The sequence below is a fragment of the Vidua chalybeata genome, chromosome 2 (assembly GCF_026979565.1).
Source record: "Vidua chalybeata isolate OUT-0048 chromosome 2, bVidCha1 merged haplotype, whole genome shotgun sequence".
Lineage (NCBI taxonomy): Eukaryota > Metazoa > Chordata > Aves > Passeriformes > Viduidae > Vidua > Vidua chalybeata.
The window spans coordinates 40,953,367-40,973,108 of NC_071531.1; positions in this window are offsets into that span (position 1 = coordinate 40,953,367).

Genomic DNA, 19,742 nt, shown 5'->3' on the forward strand with positions numbered 1-19,742 from the left:
TGCACAACATCTAATTTATGGATTTAAAAGTCCATAAGTGCTCATTGTCATGATGGATCATAACAGCTTTTGAGGCAGTTTTTCAGCACCAAGGTGGCAAAAGATATTAACTTAAAATTACTCTGCATACATGCATTTTTCTGCATCTGTGACAGACCTTCAGTACTGACCATTGTAATGAAGGGGGTCCATTGTGGACTCTCCTGTGTTCCCAGAGGAGAAATCATGAAGGACAAATAAAGGGAACTGTGTTCACACACAAACAAATTTTCCTATTGTGCTGATAGACTTCAGCTGAAATAAGACAGGAATAAGGTAACTGGTACCTCTTTCAGGCTAAGAGGTTAAAGTGTCGAGCTTTAACCCAAACCAGTGCTGTACGCCATCTCCATCAGCCCTGTTTCAGGCCGTGGGAGGCAGAGGTGCAGAGGGGTTTTGTGAGCCTGCCCTTGTTCACTACATGTGTGCCTAGGTACTGCAGATAGTAGAAATTTCCATCAGGGGTCTCTGGCTAGCAGATGATCTTTACACATCATGCCAGTGAAACACAGAAATTCAGAGAAGTCTGAGGAAGGGGCTGAAGCTTTCTCATTCTGTTTCTATAAGGGGAAAACCTGCCACATGGGGACAGAGGGCTTTGGCCACAGTGCAAATGTGCCAGCACAGTGAGCCCTTGCATGGACATCCCGACTACCCATAGTGCTAAGCTCCCTAGAATTATCCTGCACTTGTGTGCAGAGTGTAAAAGAACCGCTTAAAAACAAAAAAAAAACACCATCACAATCTGGTGTCTGGGGCTAGACTTTTAGCCAAGCTGCTGAAAGTCATGGTTGCCAGATGCTGTAAAAATTACAGGATCACGTCTGGAAGAGACATGTGAGGGGTGGCAGGTAGTGCCCTTCCCTGTGTCTGTTTTTATGGCAAGTGTGTGTGTAGGATTGAGAGGGTGACTGCATGTATGTTGGTGGGTGAAGGAGCTGGAGACCAAAAAGCCCATGCAAAACTGCAGGCTACTGCTGCTGGTAAGAGCTCCTAGTTTAAAAGGGGCTTTGCCCAGAGGATCTTAGCTGCTTCTTGACTAGATAAGCTTTGGTGAGTCAGATGAGGAACAGATACACCTGAAAAGCGCAAATCTAATACCTTGGGTTTGGGTTTGTTTTTCAGATTATGAAATGTGGAAGTGGGAGAGGTAGGCACAAAATCCAAGTGGTAAAACCAAGCCCTGCTTCAAGAAGGATCTGTATTCTGCTGTGCACAAGCAGAAAGAATCATGGAGAGATATGGTAGCTTGAGGGGACAGTTTAGCAATATTCTTCTTTCTGCCAGAAATCAGGTCCTCTCCTCAGCTGGCAAAAGCTGCAGACAGCGTCCTCCTTGTCTGTGTGGGGATCATTTCTGTATAACGTGAAACAAGAGGGAGGGAGAACATAATTTTCCCTTCACAGCAATTATTTCAGCTTTCAATAAATACCCAGGGTATATGTACAAAATATGTTCAATGTATGTAGCAGCTGTTTAATGTATAATCAGAAGTTACTGTGACATCCATGAAAGAAAATAGGCACATACAGCATACTTGTAGTATGTGTTGCACAGTTCAATGTGTGTCTCTCATGGATACATACGGTATATTATCTGTACATTTACAATGTGCATGCATGTTTACATACTTGCATATTTGTATTTTTCTGTAGAAAGAAGACCGATTTTTAAATTCTGCAACATGGGTAAATTATAGAGTAAGTACAGGTCAGATGACTGTTTTGATAATTTTATAGTTTTGGGGATTAAATTAGAAAAATGTAAATTGCCTAGAGCTTGAGGACCCTAACTCTCATATTCAGAAGTAACTTGGGAAGAAAGTCTCCACCATGTAAATGAACTTTGTACTGGCTTTTCTGAACTGAACTTGATTTTATATTTATATAAGTATGTAAGTATTGCAAAATGCTTATATATGGTCTCTTTCTGTCTGAATGTAATTATTTGAATTTTTGAGACACACAGATAACAGCTGTAATGGGACTTCAGTCCCACTGTTAGAATTTTTTTTTAAGAGACACTCTTGGCAACCGTAGTACAAAACTGCTCAGAAGTCAGCTTAAATCTTAAGTGTCATGTGCCTAAGATTTTGTGGAAGTGTTTGTGATGGAACAATAAGGCTCTTCAAGGCCTGTGTGCAGGCAGACCTGCAGTGTGCACAGGCTTCCAGCAGGGCTGTGTTTCCATGAAATACTTTCTGTGTGATATAGTTTTTTTCAATCATGCTATAGGTCACAAGACATGGGTTAATGCATCCTTTCCCAAACAAGTGTCAGCAAAGCTTTTATACTCTGCCCCAACATGGACTATTCTGTAAATGCTACCTTTTATTAAAGAAATATTTTGGAACAAATGCAGAGGGTTTTTAATAACATTATTGGCACTCCAGCCTTCTGCCTCTAAAGCCAGATGACTTGGGGCTCTGTAAACACAGGCAACACTTTCTTCATGTCAGTAGCCTTAATGATTTCAACTCTGTACAGTACCTGTAGCAAAACCGAGAGTGCGCCTCAACCACATGAATCGGGGTTTTTTTCCCCCTTTAAAACTTTTCACCATACATCATGTTGTCATAATTTTATGTTATAGGGAAGCTCAGGAATTTCCAGGATGATGAGCAAGCATCTCACAGGAAAGGAAAAATTCTCCCCTCACTTGGTGGAAACCTATCCACTCTCAATTTACCTCACAGAAAATCTTCAAGCTGGTCCCAAGCAAGCCCTACATCAAGCCTTGGCTATTGCAGTGCTACAGAAGTCAGTAGGACTAACACAAGGATGGGCAAATTTCAGTGAAGTTTCAGTAGCTCTCTCTATAGGATTCCCAATCTAATGCCTGCTGCAGTCAGGAGGTGGATGTTGTCTGGTGAAAGGAGACATGGTGGTGGTACTGATAGTGGTTGCCTCTTGGGCTAGCTGAGACCCTAAAATACTACAGCCCTATAACCACCTGCAGAATTAGGGATTTTGTGGGAAAAGAGGGAATTTTTACCTAGAGGTTTGAATTGAAAAATAAATAAACGGGACCTGGTTCCAGCTGTTTTGTGTTTGGAAATAAGGACAGCAAAGCCAACAGAAGTGTATAAGAGGGGACAGAAAATGCAGGTGACTATGTCTGGAAGGCATGAAAAGGTAATTTAGTATGCACCTCTGTCATTTATCACATACCGATCCCGCTGCATGTCTTGTGATAAGTGTGTGCAAAGGCGGGAGGAAGCTGAGGGCATGTGGATACACGTGAACACGTGAGCACACAGCAGGGCCACCACACAGGCTACCTCCTGTGGTACCCTGAGTGCCACCAGTGTCACCACCCCCACCACTATCTCTTTGGGGCTGGAGGCAGTCAGATGCTCTGGGAGATTCTACACCAGCCCAGTGACAAGAGCAGTGTATTTTCCTATGTTCCTGTCAGCTGGCTTGGTTCTCCTGACCAAAGCAGTGCAGAGGGAACTGGCTTTTCCCACTCACTGGGGTGCAGGTGCTGCGGGAACAGGCCACCCCCAGAACCTACCTCGCTGCATCCAGCTCCCTCTGTGCAGCACTGAGGAGGAAGAGTCTGTCCTTCCCTTTACTCAATGTGCTGCTGCTGCTATAGAAAAAAGACATATTGCCAATCCCTCTGACCTGGCAGGGTTCTCTTGGCATCTCTGCAGCTCCATCTGAAAGCAGTGGATTTGAGGGCATCTGTCGGGGGATGGCAGGGCAAACTGGCACCTTCTGGCAGGTGACATGCAAAAAGCCCTTAGTCCCCACATGTTTTTGCCCAATCCATTTTGCAGGGCAAGAACCAAGAGCGGGACTGAAAGTGGGGGCTGCCCTCAAGCTTGTTGTTATGGCTGTTCACACAGCTGTCTTAGTGGGAAAGGCATTTTGGAGTGTGCTGCTTTGCCCTTCCCATGGCTGCACTGTGAGGGAGGCAGCAACCTGCATCCCACATCCTGTACCCCACTCCCCATATCTTGCAACCTGCATCACTCATCCTGTGTCCTATGTCTTGCATCTCACACCTGGGCCCTGCATCCCACATCCCATGTGGGACCAGGTGGAGAGAGGACTGGGACCACTGCCTGTTAGCACTGCGGGCACTCTCTTGGTGCCGGGAAAATTAGAGGGGTCCCAAGGTGCTTTAATATCAGGCTGCTCTGCATGATCAGAAAAGTCACAACAAAAGGCATGGTCACGAGTGTCAAGGGAAGGACTCGGTGGTGGCACTGCCCGCAGCTGAACTCCCAGTTCTGTACCAGGTCTGAGGAAAAACCCCGAGTGGGTGCAGAGGGCAGCATCCACAAAGTGCATCCTGCCTGGCCCAACGAGCCCAGGACTGGGATGTGCCTCCTTCACCAGCCAGGCTGTAAACAAGCACCTGAGTGTGTCTGGCCTGAGTCAGCCCCTGGCTTCCCTCACTGCCGCCAAGGCTGCAGGAAATTTGGATGGCAAAGTCCCTCCCATGACTGCCAGTCTCTTTGTTGGGAGCTGGGAAGAAAACCTGTCAAAGTTGAGGAGGAGGAAAGGTGTGTCAAAAACTGAATTGCAAAGTAGGAAGGCAATTTTGACTTAGCTGAAGAGTCTTGAATTTCTTAGTCGGGAATATAAAAAGCAGAGTGTGAATCTGCAGCTTAAGAGCCTTCCTAAAAGTGTCAATAATTTCCATATACAAAGAATTTATTTTAGCCTTGGATTTCAATGTAAAGTGATTCAACTAAGGAAAGTAGGACCACTTTATTGCTGTTCACAAATTCACATGCATTTATTCTGCTGAAAATTTGATATAGGGCATTTTTTGTATTCCCATTTATCGCTTGCCAAGAAATAATTAAGAATAGGAGCTAGAAGATTAATTTTAAATAAAAAATCTTCTCAAATGAAAATGTCAGGTCATAAAAATTCCTTTTAAATCATAACAGCATATAAATCTTTGAAATTAACCATGTAATTACAATGTCTATCAACTTTTACCTTGAGCTTTGAGCCTCTCTTTTTAATCTCCCATTCTTTTTTAATGAATAGCTATTTTGAAATTAAAAAGTACTGTTCATTACACATGCCCCACTATAATAGGGTTTTTATCATATTTGCTCTATTTAAAAATACTTGCTACTTTGTAATTATTCACACGCCGATCCCTTCCTATATTGAGTAGAAAATAAAAAATGAAATAGAAGTCAAAGGTGCTTTAGAGCTGAATGATTTACACAATTCATTAAGGACGGTGATTTTTCAGTTAGCATCAGATTAAATGGTTACTTACTCTCAAATAGCCCTTGGGGAGTTGAATTGCTGGGTAGCAAACAGATTAAAGTTTGCATTGAAAGAAAAATTGAATTCAGAGGTAATCAATAGCATAATAGGGGCAGTGAGTGGTGCCTGCTGCCTGAAATGAAATTACCATATTTTTAATCTTAATTTTCCACTCTGTTTATCTGACAGTGTGGATGTGCAATCCAAACAGATAATGAGAGAGTGGGATATTGACACTGCTGTCCTCTGGAGTGCTTGTTTTCAGTGATTAAATGCTGTGATCTGTGATTACTTTGTGCAAGGATGTCAGAGCTGCTGGCCAGGACTATGGGAGGGACACTAGCTCAGCAGCTGTAGCTCTCTGGTCTCTCAGGTCCTAATGTCTGAAATTCATTTTCTGCTGGCTATATGGGGAGGGGGGGAAATTGCCTCTTTATGTATATACTTCTGCTGCACAAATTACAATAATTAATCCCATTACTATTGTTGTCCTAATTCAGAAATGTTTAATTAGATCAATATGTAGTGCACCCTCTCTGTAAGAGCTGTATTAAGGAGCCGCCAAACTTGCAAGGGGTAGTAAGACATGAGTTATTATACAAAGCATGACTAGCAAAGTTTGGAGGTACAGTGAATTATCTTTGTAGCAGAAGAAGATGGATAATGGAAAGCATGATTGTACCAGAGATCCAGCAAAGCCAGTTGGTGCAGATATATGGAAATCTGAAATGTAAATAATACCCATTGTAAGTATAACATCCGCAGTCTTTTAAAATGCAAATGTAATGATAGAGATGTTTTTGTAAAAAACATAGAAGGACTTGGGAACAAAACATGATTTAAAAATTGTAATACATTAACATAGCTAACACAAATGGAATGCAAAAAAATATAATGATGCAACCCCTTTTTGACAAACAACCTCGAAGATTTCTCAATTCTATGAGTATGAAATCTCAAAATATTCCTGGTGTTTGTTGCTTAACTTAAACACAGTGTAAGTCATTTGCATTTTGATTAGAACCAGTGAGCTAGTATGTTCAGTATCAGGGCCTGATCCTGCCTGATAATGGGATTACTGGCAGATAGCAAGGTTGTTTGTGTTCCTCAGTCTTTCAGGGATCAGGCCCTGGAAACAGAATTTAGGAAGCCTTGAAGTGTGTGCATATGTGTGATGGATGGGTGGGTTACTTGAACTGGAGTATGTCAGGCCTTGGCAATGTATTTATTGGCAACAGCTATCATGTTCTCAGGAGAATTAGCACCTCTCTAGAATACAAGTTCCACATTTGATTAAAGTCTGAATTGAACTTCGCACTTTTCTAACATCGCCACTGGGAGTTTCTCCTTGTGCATTTTCCCAAACCATTGTATCAAAGATTACTTTGGTCTAAGAGAGGATATTATTTCAACCAGTAATTGGTAATTTAGCCATTTTCAGGTATTTTTAGGTTTTGCATTCTTTTTTAGGTTTTTTTTCCTTTGGGTGGGTAGGTGGGTTTTTTATCTTTTACTACAATGCAACTTTGTTTTCACAAGTGCTGGATTCTCACACCTACTGTCACAGTCATTACTGTCTGCAGGATTTCTCTCCTCCTGAGAATGAGGTGCAGTATGAAGAGCTGAAGGACTCTGAGCCATAAGTGCAGCCCTCACTGTCTGTGAGTGTCTGCATCTTCAAGGAGATCACATTTCTTGAGCTCTGCTTTGACAGAGAGTAAGGAGGATACACCTCACAGCAGGTACTTCAGGAATGCCCAAAAGTCAGATCCATCCTTCCTTGCATGTATGGTTGTAAACATGTATGTGCTAGATTGATTTCCATGGATGAAAGCTGTAGTCCACAAGCATCCTCAAACTTTGTCCTTCTATAGTAATTTCTATAGGCTGGAGCAGCTGCTGCCAGGTCAGGTGTTCTTCACCAGACAGGGCTGTCTTTGCCCTCTCCTTTACAACTAATTCAAATAAATGTCATAATATGCTGAGTCATCCCTAATTTTACCTTCCCCTCTCTTTGAACACAGTTTGGATGCTCAGGTGGAAACAATGCAAAAGAGCTTCTTTACCTAGAGAAACCAAATCTTGGGAACTCTGTAACATCAAATCCCTGAAGGCTCAGAGAAAGCCCTGCTTTACTCATAGGGAGCAAAAATAGTAAAATAGCTGCTACTCCAAGAATTAATATAGAAAGTGGAAATTGCCACAGAACTACCACTCCACTGTCAAAAACTGAAACATGGCAAAGTCATGAAATTTCCTCCATTGCCTTCCTTAAACAAGTACTTTACTCCTTGGGAAACTTGTTCCTATTCCAGATAAAAGTAATAGTAAAAAGGACTTCAAAGGGAAATGAAAAAGGAAGGTAAGTCAGAAAAATACTTTGGCACATGTGTGTGTCCCCTGTATGGGTGCTGAATTACACCCTGTGCAATACCCAAATGTGCAGATCTGGAATATTTCGTTGTAGTTTCTGCATATGATAAGAATCTTGAGGTTGATGTAAAGAAATATAATGTAGTAAAATGCATGTTAACCGAGATATCTGCAGGTATTTGTTAGTCCCTATTAATAATTTTCTCTCAGTAAATCATAACTAGCCATGTATCTTGCATGGTGCTATTCCTTCTCCTTTACTTAATGTTCATGAGGATGAAGGTTCTGATGCAATATTGTTGAAATCTGTGGAAGTTTTATCACTGACTTCTGTGAGAGTAGGACCAGGATTAAAATGCATATGGAGGTTTCCCCAGTCTTAATTCCCTGTTTGTGACTGACCCAATGAGAAGATGGGACAGAGCCGTGAAACCAGTTGCTTTTTTAAGGGCACTCTTAATTTTTGTTGTTTTGTGTTTGTTGGGCCTTTTTATTTTTCCAATTTCAAACCTTGCTGTTGGTTCGAATTAAGTAATTATACAAATATTTCTAGCACAAATTGTCATGAATGCTAAATTATAATGCCTTTTAAAATGAATACTTAAATATATGACCTTGAAACTTGCTGCTTTTTTTTGGCTTTGTTTTGTTTGTGTTTTTTTTTTTTTTTTTTTTTTTTGCAAATACCAGTAAAATTGAAATACACTGCAGTGCTTGAAAAGTGAGTGTAAGAGAGGTGTGAGTGAGGCAGAAGCAACTCCAATTAAATATCTGATCAAACATTCATGACAGTATTCACCCACCTTTAGTAAGAAGACAGTATCCAAAATATTCACATAATTACAACCTATGCCTTCATCAGACACTCAAGATTACATTATTCTCATATTAATCTTTGAACAGTGCATTGAGGTGATACTTTGTCACTTCCATATGGTCAATGACGTGAGTTCCCCTCAGAATTGCCAATATCTCACTGAGTCACTTCCTTTACCATATTTCTTTGAAACTGTTTTCTCCTGAAATTACTATATCTGCTGTGTTTGTCACATCCATTAATATAAAATACAATGAATTTGTATTAGCAATATTTTAAAAAATTACTAAAAAATCCTGACGTGAGAAACTCCTTTGATTCATGATGTGGGATTCAGATCTGCTCTCCTTATTCCACAAACTACTTCAGATAAAGATGACAGAAAGATAGGTGTTTTCCACAGTTATTCAGAGTTTACATACCTTCTGAAGCTGAGGAGTTTGCTTGAGCACAGTGAAGTAAGAAACTGTCTTGAAGAGGTAGAAGCAATAATGTTGCTGTTATTCCCCATATATTAATACCTCTCTACCATTTATGGAAAATCATCAACTCAGATGTGAGCAAGACTTAGTCCTCCAGCTTTCTTTTAAACAGGGACATCCATAATCATTACTACTCTTTGCACCGTGTTATCTGTGTGTGCATCAAACTCCTTATAAGCACTTTAAAATGCTGTCTCTGGGACTCAGTGATATTGCTAATAAACACCCATTGAAATGGAAAGTGGCTAAAAAACTGTTTGAACTTCTTTCCTGTTGTCTGCCTATAGAGGTATAGTCCCAGCAAACGTTGGGGTTTATAAGAGCACAAAAGCTTTCTTCTGCCCATGTACCTGCAGTCACCACTCTAAGTATATTGAGCTTCAGAGCACACAAAAGAGAGGGAGAAAATCCAAACCAATCTCTTCCCTTTCACTCCTTAAATCCTGACATGCTCCATCACCTCTTCAAAATAGTGAGCTGCACTTCCCCAAAATGGAGAAAAGAAGCAAAATCAAATGCAAAACAATGAAGGAGGGATAATCTGATCTTTAAATAAGGAGACATGTTGCTTGGGGCTTAAGCAGGGTAAGGTTTCACAATGATGTCACCTTCTTCTGAGAACGTGACCCCCGTGAGAGGTGAAGGGTGAAATATAAATACCACTAATCCATTGTGTTTGTATATCTCTTAAATATGTGCCAAGTTTGGCATGGCTGACTCCACCAACTGTCTGGCAAACTAGGAAGTCTTCACTACAGGCTTTGAATGAGCAGTATTCATGAAAATCAAATAGCTGCTCTTTCTTTTTCTGACTGAAGTACACCTCATTGATGTATTTTCTCTAAAAATAGACCTATCCTTCTGTCTCGTTTCTGACAAAACTGTCTGATTTTTTCAGACAAAAGCAGAGGAGCCATTACTTTTCATGCAGACAGCAATATCCTCCACACACAATGGTTTCCACAATCCTAAGTTAAAAGTCACGCGTGTAAAGTTCACTACTGTTTGCTTCTTTGTTTGTTTGTTTGGTTTAAAAATCTATTCCAATCCAAACATGAATGTATTCAGGAAAGTCACATTGTCCGTGTGAGAGAAGCTGCTGGAGTGGTTGACTGACAAAATATGTCTCTCCTTGCCTGGTTGTCTATGTATTGGTAAAGGTGGAAGGGAGCTGCAATAGCAGAGCTTTCTATTTTTAGGAGATGTTCATTAAATATATTGAGAACAGAAAAGTTTAAGATTTTTAAGGATATCAGTGATTAACATTTTTTTGTTTTTGGAATACCCTGGGACAAATCTGTGTGTCAGTGTTGTGGGAGCAGAAATGGAAACTGATTGAGAGACCACTCTCCAAGCTCTTTTTGTGGGCCTTGTGATACCTGTCTACTTTTAAGACCAGCAACATAGGAAGCACAAATACGGATTTCATTTTAATAATATTTTTATTTGAAAGCACAAATGTTTATAGGCATAACAGCTGGTGAGAAGCTGCTGCCCCATCTCAAGAGAGCAGGAGGAAAATCTGTGCCCTACCACCTGGACCAGGGAATTTGTTTAATCCAATATTTGTCTGCAGAGAAGTTTCCTGTGAGGGACACAGAGAGAAGGAGGATGAGGGAAAAAGGGAAAATACTTATTTTCAAGAGGAAGGCAACGTTTGGCATAAATATTGTATCCCAGGAGGCACAGCTTTTCCAGGTAGAGCCTGCAAAATGCTTTTCTGTGAACTTGAGAAATGCCCTTTTTTGCCCTGCTCCCATCTAGCCAGATCTGCAGGAATTTTTTGTTTCTCTTTGACTCACTCTCTCCTTTTCACTGCACAAAAAATGTTTGCTTTCACTGATAAGGGCTTTCATAATCTGTTGTCATCCAACCTTTCATCTTTATTTTAAGTAGCTCCCCACTGATTTTGACTGGGCAAAATATTTGTCTTTTCCATGTTAAATTTGTACACAGGTACTCGCAGACTTTTTGCAGTGCCTCAAAGTGTTGTGTGTGACGATCTCAAGATTATCAAACAACACTGATTCCTGTTATATCTCCAAGTTCTGCCTTTTTCTTGGAGCTAAGATATTGCTAGTTTCTGTGCTAATCTGCACAGTAGTGGTCATAACAAAGTCCTAACTCAAGGCTGAGGTGCCTGGTTGGTCCCATAGTACCAATTCAGTAATACCCAGAGCATGAAAGGCTGAATATTTGCACATCACTTTGATCCTGTTTCCATGTTCATGCATGTACCAGTCTTCACTGCTGAGACTCTGAAGGGCAGGAACTGCCTTTTACAGTCCCTATGTGCAGGGAGGTGGATGAAATCACCTAGTGACTCTACTCAGGCGTGTGTACAGTGATTTCAGGTGTCTTAGAAGGCCAATGACATCCGGGTGGGCTAGGAGGTATGACACAGAACCTACAGGACCTAGCCACGAGGACCTGGCCACAGGACCTACAGGAGAGGCCACAGAGGCCAGGTAAGACACCCCAAAGCAGGTAACGTGACCCTGTGCACTCTCAGCTCATGAACCCCACCAGAGCGACTGTCCATGAGCTGTGCTAGGCGGCCGTGTCAGGCTGGAGGCTCTCTGTGCATGGGTAGCCCTCCACAGAGGCCAGGAAAGCTGCCAGCAAACAACGAAAGTACTCGAGGAACATTAAAGTTCCAGCCTAACTTTTATTTAGTTGTTAATTAAGCCACTGGCTGTGTCTAGACTAGAGGACCTGGGCGTGCTGCCAAGCGCCCGTGCACGGCGGGTACCCACCCTGCTGCATCCTGGCTCCAGCCTGGGGCGTGATGCCCGTGTTTGCTGCCCACAGTGCCCAGCCCTGCCAGGAGCCCCGGCCCATGCTCAGCACCACTGAATTTGGGTGTCTGTGAGCACCTCTGGGAGCCTCACAACACACAGCCAAAAGTTAGTGAGGACACGGCCTCTGTCACCGAAATAGCTTTATTTTCCAAATAAAGTCCCCTCAAATGCTAGGTTGAAAATGTTGAAAAACACTCTTCTAGACATGCTAATGAAACGCTAATAAAATAATGCAGCCAAGTCCCACTAGCTTTGAGAAATTAAGCAGGCAGCTGAATTCAGCCTATGGTAAAATGAAGTAATATTTAGTGATTTTGGACAGACACCAATTATCTGAACTTTTCCTTATTAGCAGACGGAAAAGTCAAAAATTGTTACCCTGTATACTGAACCAAAGATATGGATCAAGCAATCAAATGCATGGGCTTCTCATTAGGCAGAACAAAGAGGTTGGTTCACCATTTAAAAGTCAATAGTGTTTGTTTGTTCACTCAAGCTGCAGATCTAACTTGATGCAAACCTCATATTTTCCGTCTTGTTTTGGATCAATATATATTTAAGGATATCTCCTGGGGTGGTATCAACGTCTGAGGGACACTCTAGATAACTTCATGGCATAATTCACTGTACATGGACTAATATAAGAAAACTGTGAAGAAGAGAAAGGAAATCTTGTCTGGGAAGCAACAGGAAATACAAGAGCTGGTAGCAGGATTTGATGGCAGTTTAAGGACAAGGACAGAGCAAGTGGCAAAAAGCAAGAAATTTGTGCTGCTTGAGTAAATCAGCTCATATCACAGCACTTTTCCAGGCTGGTGTATAAGTCTCAATTTCAAAGTGGATAACAAAAACAGTCAATGTTCATATGACCAGAGTTACTTTTCTCTCTGAAACTACTGCCAGGTAGAGGTGGCATTTACCCAGACACCAATGAGAAACAAGAAAAATCTGTTTAAAAGATTTATCTGATCATAAAACATACATCTAAATGAACATTTCTCTAAAAAGTGTGTATTTTTATCCCTTGACTGAGATGAGATTTCAGAGCAACTGTCTCATGTGCAGGCGTCTACAGGTCAGGAAAGAGAAAGCTGGTGCAGATATTTGCTGCCAAGCAGAAGGAAACTGCCGGTGATCTTTTCCCTCTTCTCCTCACATTCAGGTCTATGCGCTGTGCAAAAGCCATGTAGTACACTGAGCTCGCTCCTTCCTGAGGACATCCAAACAGGAGCACTGCACCTGACACTTTTGTCATAGCAGCAGATCCAGACCCTGTATTTGTTTTGTGGAGCAGAGCCTGCCACGTGCTTGGAAAACCACTGAGACAGCACAGAGAAAAGGATGTCCAGTCATTGTTTTGTGGTTAGTTGTGTGATAACATCAGCCTGGGGCTTTGCAGGGCAGCCTCCAGAGAAGACCAAATCAGCCACACCATCTCATGACACTCCAAGCACAATCCATCTGCCTCTGTTTTTGGGTAGGCAAGAAAGTGTCTGTTCTAAGAATTGCCACCCAATTTCCAGAACTGAGGAGTAGCTCTACTTCAGAAAAGGACCTATTTTAGAGATGAAAGGAGAAAGCAAATTCCCTCATACAGCTGTTCTACCTAAACCTTGTATATACCTAAACCGTGTATAATACAGTATTTACTGGTAAGACAGACTTTTTATATCCTGGTGTAAAATCTTGTTATCCATCTAAGAAAAACAATCTGGAACTGAGACACCTGCCATAATATTATTTTCGTTTGATACAGTATTTCATTTGAGCTTGACTTTAAAAGGACATATGTGCCTGAGTGTGTTAGAAAAACCATAGATTTAAGTGTGGAAAGTGGAGTCAGCAGTCATGAAAACTTTTACCATGTGACAAATATATAATCTCCCTGTGACACCAGACCATAATATATAATACATAGCTGGGAACTGAGCAGAAAGGAGAAAATCAGTCATTTACAAGTAGTCCCTTGTGTCTTACCTTTATTGCAGAAGGGCTTTGCATAAAGTCTGTCTTGCCAGCTTTTAGTGTGCCACTCTGCAAATGAAAGGGAGGAAGATTGCCAGGCAGTAAGCTTGCTGGACACAGGTTATAATTTCTCTCTCTGTTAATGGTGAGTCCTGTGAAAATAAAAATTATTCACCCAGTGTGGGGCACGTAACCTACGTGCATGTATAGGTTAGCAATGATATAGAGCCCTGATGATGATGGCAAATGAGGAGTTAGAACAACTAACCTGGATGGCTGCAGGTCTTACACTGTGGGATGCTTACCACTCACATTTGGATCAATACATAACAGTAATTCACATGCATTTACTGGACCAGGATCTGTAAAATTTTACTGACTATGGCTGCAGAGATATAAGGGATAATTCTTCTACGTGTTAGCAATGGTAGTAAATATTTGTATTTATATTATGGTGGTGTCCAAAAGAAACAGTAGGGGACCATTATGCATAGAACTATATAAGAAAGAAAAGATATAATCCCTCCCCTGTGGAGTTAACCATCTAGGGGACACAAATTAAAGGTAGAAGAATGGGAATAAAATGTAGATGCAAATGAGTATAGCAATGAATTGGGGCAGCTTTGTGAGTTGTAAGACTTTTTTTGTTCTTTCTCTAAGGAAGAGAAAAACGTACACAATGGTTGCTATCAAGTCACCTGGACATTCAAGGGCTCTGGAATTCATTTCTGTTTTAGAAAAGTGGGTTTATAACAATTTTCTAATTTTTTTGGGGGGGGGTTGTTTGTTTGCTTGTTTGGGTTTTTTGTTTGTTTGGGTTTGTTGGGTTTTTTTTTGTTCTTTAAATAGAGTAAGAGGAAAAAGTTAAGTCATAGCAATTTCTGTTTCTTTGGATGTGTAAACTCTAGACTAGAATTTTATCAATTTTAATATGCTATGAAATTAGATGTAATTTGCAAGTAATGTACATATACATTCAAGACACTTCACTTGAAAGAGATCCAGTTGCTGATCACTGTCACATCTGGTTTTAGTGTGGGTCTCATAGGACTAGCACCGCAGCAGCATCCACCCCCTCTCCTTGTGGGGCTGTATGGAAAACAAACATCTCACAAGTGGACATACACACGTGATGAGCAATTCCTGTTCCCTTTAAGAAAAAGAAATCAAAATATCAAGGCTAACTTATGCCTCTCTCCTTTCCAAACGCTGGTGGAAGAGAGGGAGGAGGAGGGTCGCCCTTGGAGAGGCTGTAGGGCTGATTGACATTGCTCCTGGACTGCCACTTCTGTGGCAGGGGGAGCTGCCTCACTCCCAGACCTGTCCCTGCTGCCCATGGGAGCAGCTCTGGTGGCAAGTGATCCTTAGTAGGAAAGAAGAGCATTCAGATTTGGTATTTAGATCTTGAGCTCCTCTCCCTGAATTTTTGATTGTTTACCAGCTAAAGTGAAGTTCTTAGGGTGGATATTAGCAAAGAAGGAACTAATTAGGCAACTTCTGTAATCCTGTCAACACTGTTCTGGCTTGCTTGTGCAGGCTGAGGCATTTTCCCATTTTATTCTTCTTTATTCTAAGCATTTCCCAGGTAACAAGGAAGGTAAAGAAAATTATCACCTTTTAAAACTGCCTCCTTGCAACTTACTTTGACACAGAGATGAAACTGCTTTTTCTCATTTTTTCCTGGCATAATCCTTTCCCTCTTTTATCCTTCATTTCATGGCGACCTGTAATCCTGGAACTGATCTAAAGAGGCTGCATTTTGCATGTATCTGTGTCTTATAAAATGTCTTCTTCATCACTCTTCAGGAAAAAAAGTTGTCCTAGGACACTGGGAGCAAAGCAGGGCTTCAAGCAACACAGTAACAGTTTCATTGTTTAACTTAAATAATGAAGGCTTTGGGGTTCTGGTTTTTATTTTTTAAATGTTGGAAGTGAAATATGGTAGGGATGTTTGAGTTATGAACAATGTCACTTATTCTTTTACTGCTTCAGAGTCAATGTTATAGCAGCGTTCTGGGCTACAGTGCTCTTTGCTGTGGGCAATATTGGTTGGATAGATTTGGGGCATAAATAGGTAGAAAAAAGAGATAGCAAAGAACACTATTTCTGGATTGCGTGCTACTTTCTGGAAAACTTGATTCTTGTTTATTGTAGTTTGTCCTTTTTTAACATGACAGGAGTAAGAGTTGATTAAAGAAACAAAGAACATGCACAAGCATAATATAAAGTTGGCAACTTAGATTTGCAAAACTTAAATTCTTAGTTTAAGAGACATAAATAAGGAAAGAAATTCCCTCCAGGAATTCAGACAAAACTTCTTTGGATTTTGTATTTTCCACATTATAAACAAAATCCCCATTGCCCAAAAGCAGAAGAAACTTAAAAGACTATAGCTGCAGGAAAGGGAAGGAGATTTAAGTTTCTGAGACATATTAGAAATTCATTCTAAGATCAGAAAGACGGACATTTTTATCTGTTCTGACCCTAAATGGCTTTGTTTGTTTCTTTTGTGATGGTGCAGAGAGCTGCTCCCTTGGAGGAGGCTGTTTAGCAACTACCAGTGGCTCTTCCTAAATTACTGACAAGGACAGTCAAGTTAGAAATGGATCACCTCATCATTCCCTCTCTGGATGTTCTTTCTGTTTCTCTGCTTATGGCATGAATCCCATCTCTCTCCCCTGCAAGATTTTCATTACATATGGGTTTAGTACTACATTTTTAAAGTTCCTTTTTTTTCTTTCTCTCAAAGTTTCTTGTTTAGTCTGTGAACACAAACAATAACACCTCACAAGGTATTACACTAAACCAAAGAGCTTTCTGTTTTCTAGCTCAGAAATAAAATACTACAGGTGTGTCTGCAAGTGTCAAGTGAAAAAAATAAAAAACAAAACACAACAAGACAACATGGAAATGGTAAAAACAGTAGCAGCATTAGAAGGGTTTGATTAGTCGCATGATAATGGGCAGCTTTAATGTGAACTTTTTACATAGTCGAGCCAGTAAGATCAATTTAATCTGGGTGGGTTATTCTTCTCCTAATGTAAAAGACCATTGATTCCTTCTATTGGCTCAGTGAAGGAGCTCTTCAGCACAGTGGCACACTGAGGAAGCTGGTTGAAAGCCACTGAAATCAGCAGGAGCTCTTTAATCGACTCTGAATCAGGTCCCAACACTGCACATAACTGCTGTCCTTTCACAAAACTTTGTTTCTTGAATACAATTGGATTACCTAAATAAAACTTGGGTTTCACTGTTAAATATTCTCTGTGAATCAATTCTTTACGGAGAAAATATATTGCCTGCGATACATTTGCTATGTGTTTAAAGTCTGAAAGTGTTGCCAGTTATAATTGCTTCATCATCTTTTGTTCAGGTGACTAATTATAATAAAATATATTTTATGCATAAACCAGTATGAGACTCGTTTTTATACATTTCATTTAATTACTTTTTACTGTGACAAATCACATTGTTAGAAATGTACTAACAGATGGGGTGGATTTTAAAGTCAGTATAAATTATGACTCCTTAATTTTTGCAAGTGTTGAAGAATTTAATTGTCTCCATTCAGATTTTTGGCTTAACTCCTGTGGTTTGACTTGTTAGGATTCCAGACATGCAACACAAGGAGCAGAGAATTTCTGGACTATGCAGTGTCTTTTGGAGAGGGAAAAAAAAAAAAGAAAAAAGTGTCCTAAGAAGGAAAGGAAGTTAGGACAAAAGGAAGGTCTGAACAGAAGTGCTCAAAACAGCCTGTCCCAGAGTGAAGGTTAGGAAGGGCTCTTTTTGAATAGCCCTGCTTGTTCGGGGCAGCAGAAGCAGTGCTCTCTTGTGTTGTCCACATACCAGCTGCAATTAAATAAAGGCTCTGAGTGTAACCCCAGCCCAGGAGTGGGGGAAATTCTTACCCAAGTATAAAATCAGAGTGTTGGTAGCTGCAGCTAGCAGTAAAACATGGTTAATAGTGAAACACTGTTTCAGAAAGCTTTTTCCCTTCCCTTCCCTTCCCTTCCCTTCCCTTCCCCCTTCCCTTCCCTTCCCTTCCCTTCCCTTCCCTTCCCTTCCCTTCCCTTCCCTTCCCTTCCCTTCCCTTCCCTTCCCTTCCCTTCCCTTCCCTTCCCTTCCCTTCCCTTCCCTTCCCTTCCTTCCCTTCCCTTCCCTTCCCTTCCCTTCCCCTTTTTTGGGACCCAGAAATTCTTTCAGCTTTGGTAATTTTAAATTCAGATGTTCCTATTGAGACTTCTCTGGTATTAGCTGCTTTCTCCCCTGTCCTTCAGTCTGCTCCACAGTTGTGTTGCGCCTGACAATTCACGCTCCCTCCCTTCCTCATATAGAGCAGATTTTCCTCTGACAAGCCTGGGCAGGTGGGCCACCATGGGCAAAGCCATATTTCTCACCCACTGCTCCAAACCTGCCGCTGCTCTTGTTAAACCCTCCCACACTCGTCCTTTGATATATCACTCACCTGCATCTCTTTGTGGTGCTCACCATGGTCTTCAGCCTGAACTGCCTGAGTAGTTCACTTCATCAGGCAAGCATCAGGACTTGTTTAGAAAGGTCTCCTTGGTCAGGTGATGATTATAAACTGTGTCAATGGGAGGCAAACAAACAGCTAGGCTTCCCAGAGGATCAAACTGAGCATCACAGACCCAACTGCCTCCATGTGTCCCATCAGCCTCTCAAGTGATGATCTGCAATGCTCTCTTTCCTGCTAGATCTGTGCTTGGCACATTCATTCCCCTTTTGGATCCAAAATTCCCTTGTAGTACTTTGCAGATGCTTGCTCAGGCTCTCACCTGAAGAAAGGCTTGTGTTCCTATTCTCCAGTGGGTGGAGAACTTAGACCTGTGCCCAAAATGAGGTAGAGATACTATTTACACTGGCACTTGCTGTTTTCAGTGCCACTAATGTCTGCCCACGTGGCTTCATTCATACATGGAGTACACAATACAGGTGTGTGAAATAAATTCCACTAAGTGTGCCATTCTACTTCTGAAGATAAAAACCACATTAAATTAATGAGGAGTGTCATCAAGTCCTAACAAGTGATTAAGCTCAGAGATCTGTGGCTATAAGGCTGTGGTGTTGACTAGCAGGGTGTTGATTTTCCTGCCAGTTTTGAACTGGTATTGCAGAATTTGGAAAACCCGGATTTAGAGTTTGGCTTTGAAAGTTCAGCTGATTCAGAGATTAGGAAGCACTAGTACAGCATCTGTACCCATTATCTCATGATTTAAATGTTCTCTGTTTTACATTAGCTAATGATTTAAGTGCCATTAGATATCTTTGTATGACATCCAATATGAAATAATCAACTAGCTTAGCATAACATTGGTCCCATCAATCTAACTCCTTGTTCCTCCCACAGCATTGTTAATGAAATGTTGGTAAGAAAACCAACAGACCCGACTATGGCATTAGAATTAAGGGGTGAAAGGTGACATTTCATTACTCAGTTGTTTTTGGGGTTTTTTGTTATTGTTGTTGTTGTTTGTCTGGTTGGTTTTTTTTTGTCTTGGAGTCCAATTTCATTTCAACAGAGTCCAGAAAGGGACATTTGCTCAGAAAATGTTTTATAACTCCTAAGATATCTGTTTGTGTTTAAACTGATTATATAATATAGCAACATTAAATGAAGGAAATCAGTCATCATATCCTTTAAAACATACCTGGTGCTGGAGCTTGACACCATTTCTTTGAGAGGGAGTCCTGGTAGGTTTTTGTATCTTTGTGGTCTTCATGGTGACATGACTGTCAGCTCAAAAGCAGTAGTTTCAGTGGAGACAAATGAGAATGTTGTTCCTTGTGTGCTTGCCTGACTGATTTGTAGGTGAGGGTGAAAATGTGCGGATATAAAGATAAAACACACGACAGTGTGCAGGACCACAGAGCTGCTGTCAAGCCTTTCAGGAGACTCCTCATTAAAAGATAGCATACCAGTAAATTGAAAACAAACCCAGCATTATTGCACACTGTCATAATAGAGGGCTGAACAAGGAGGAAGTGAGAGTCATGGCAGGGA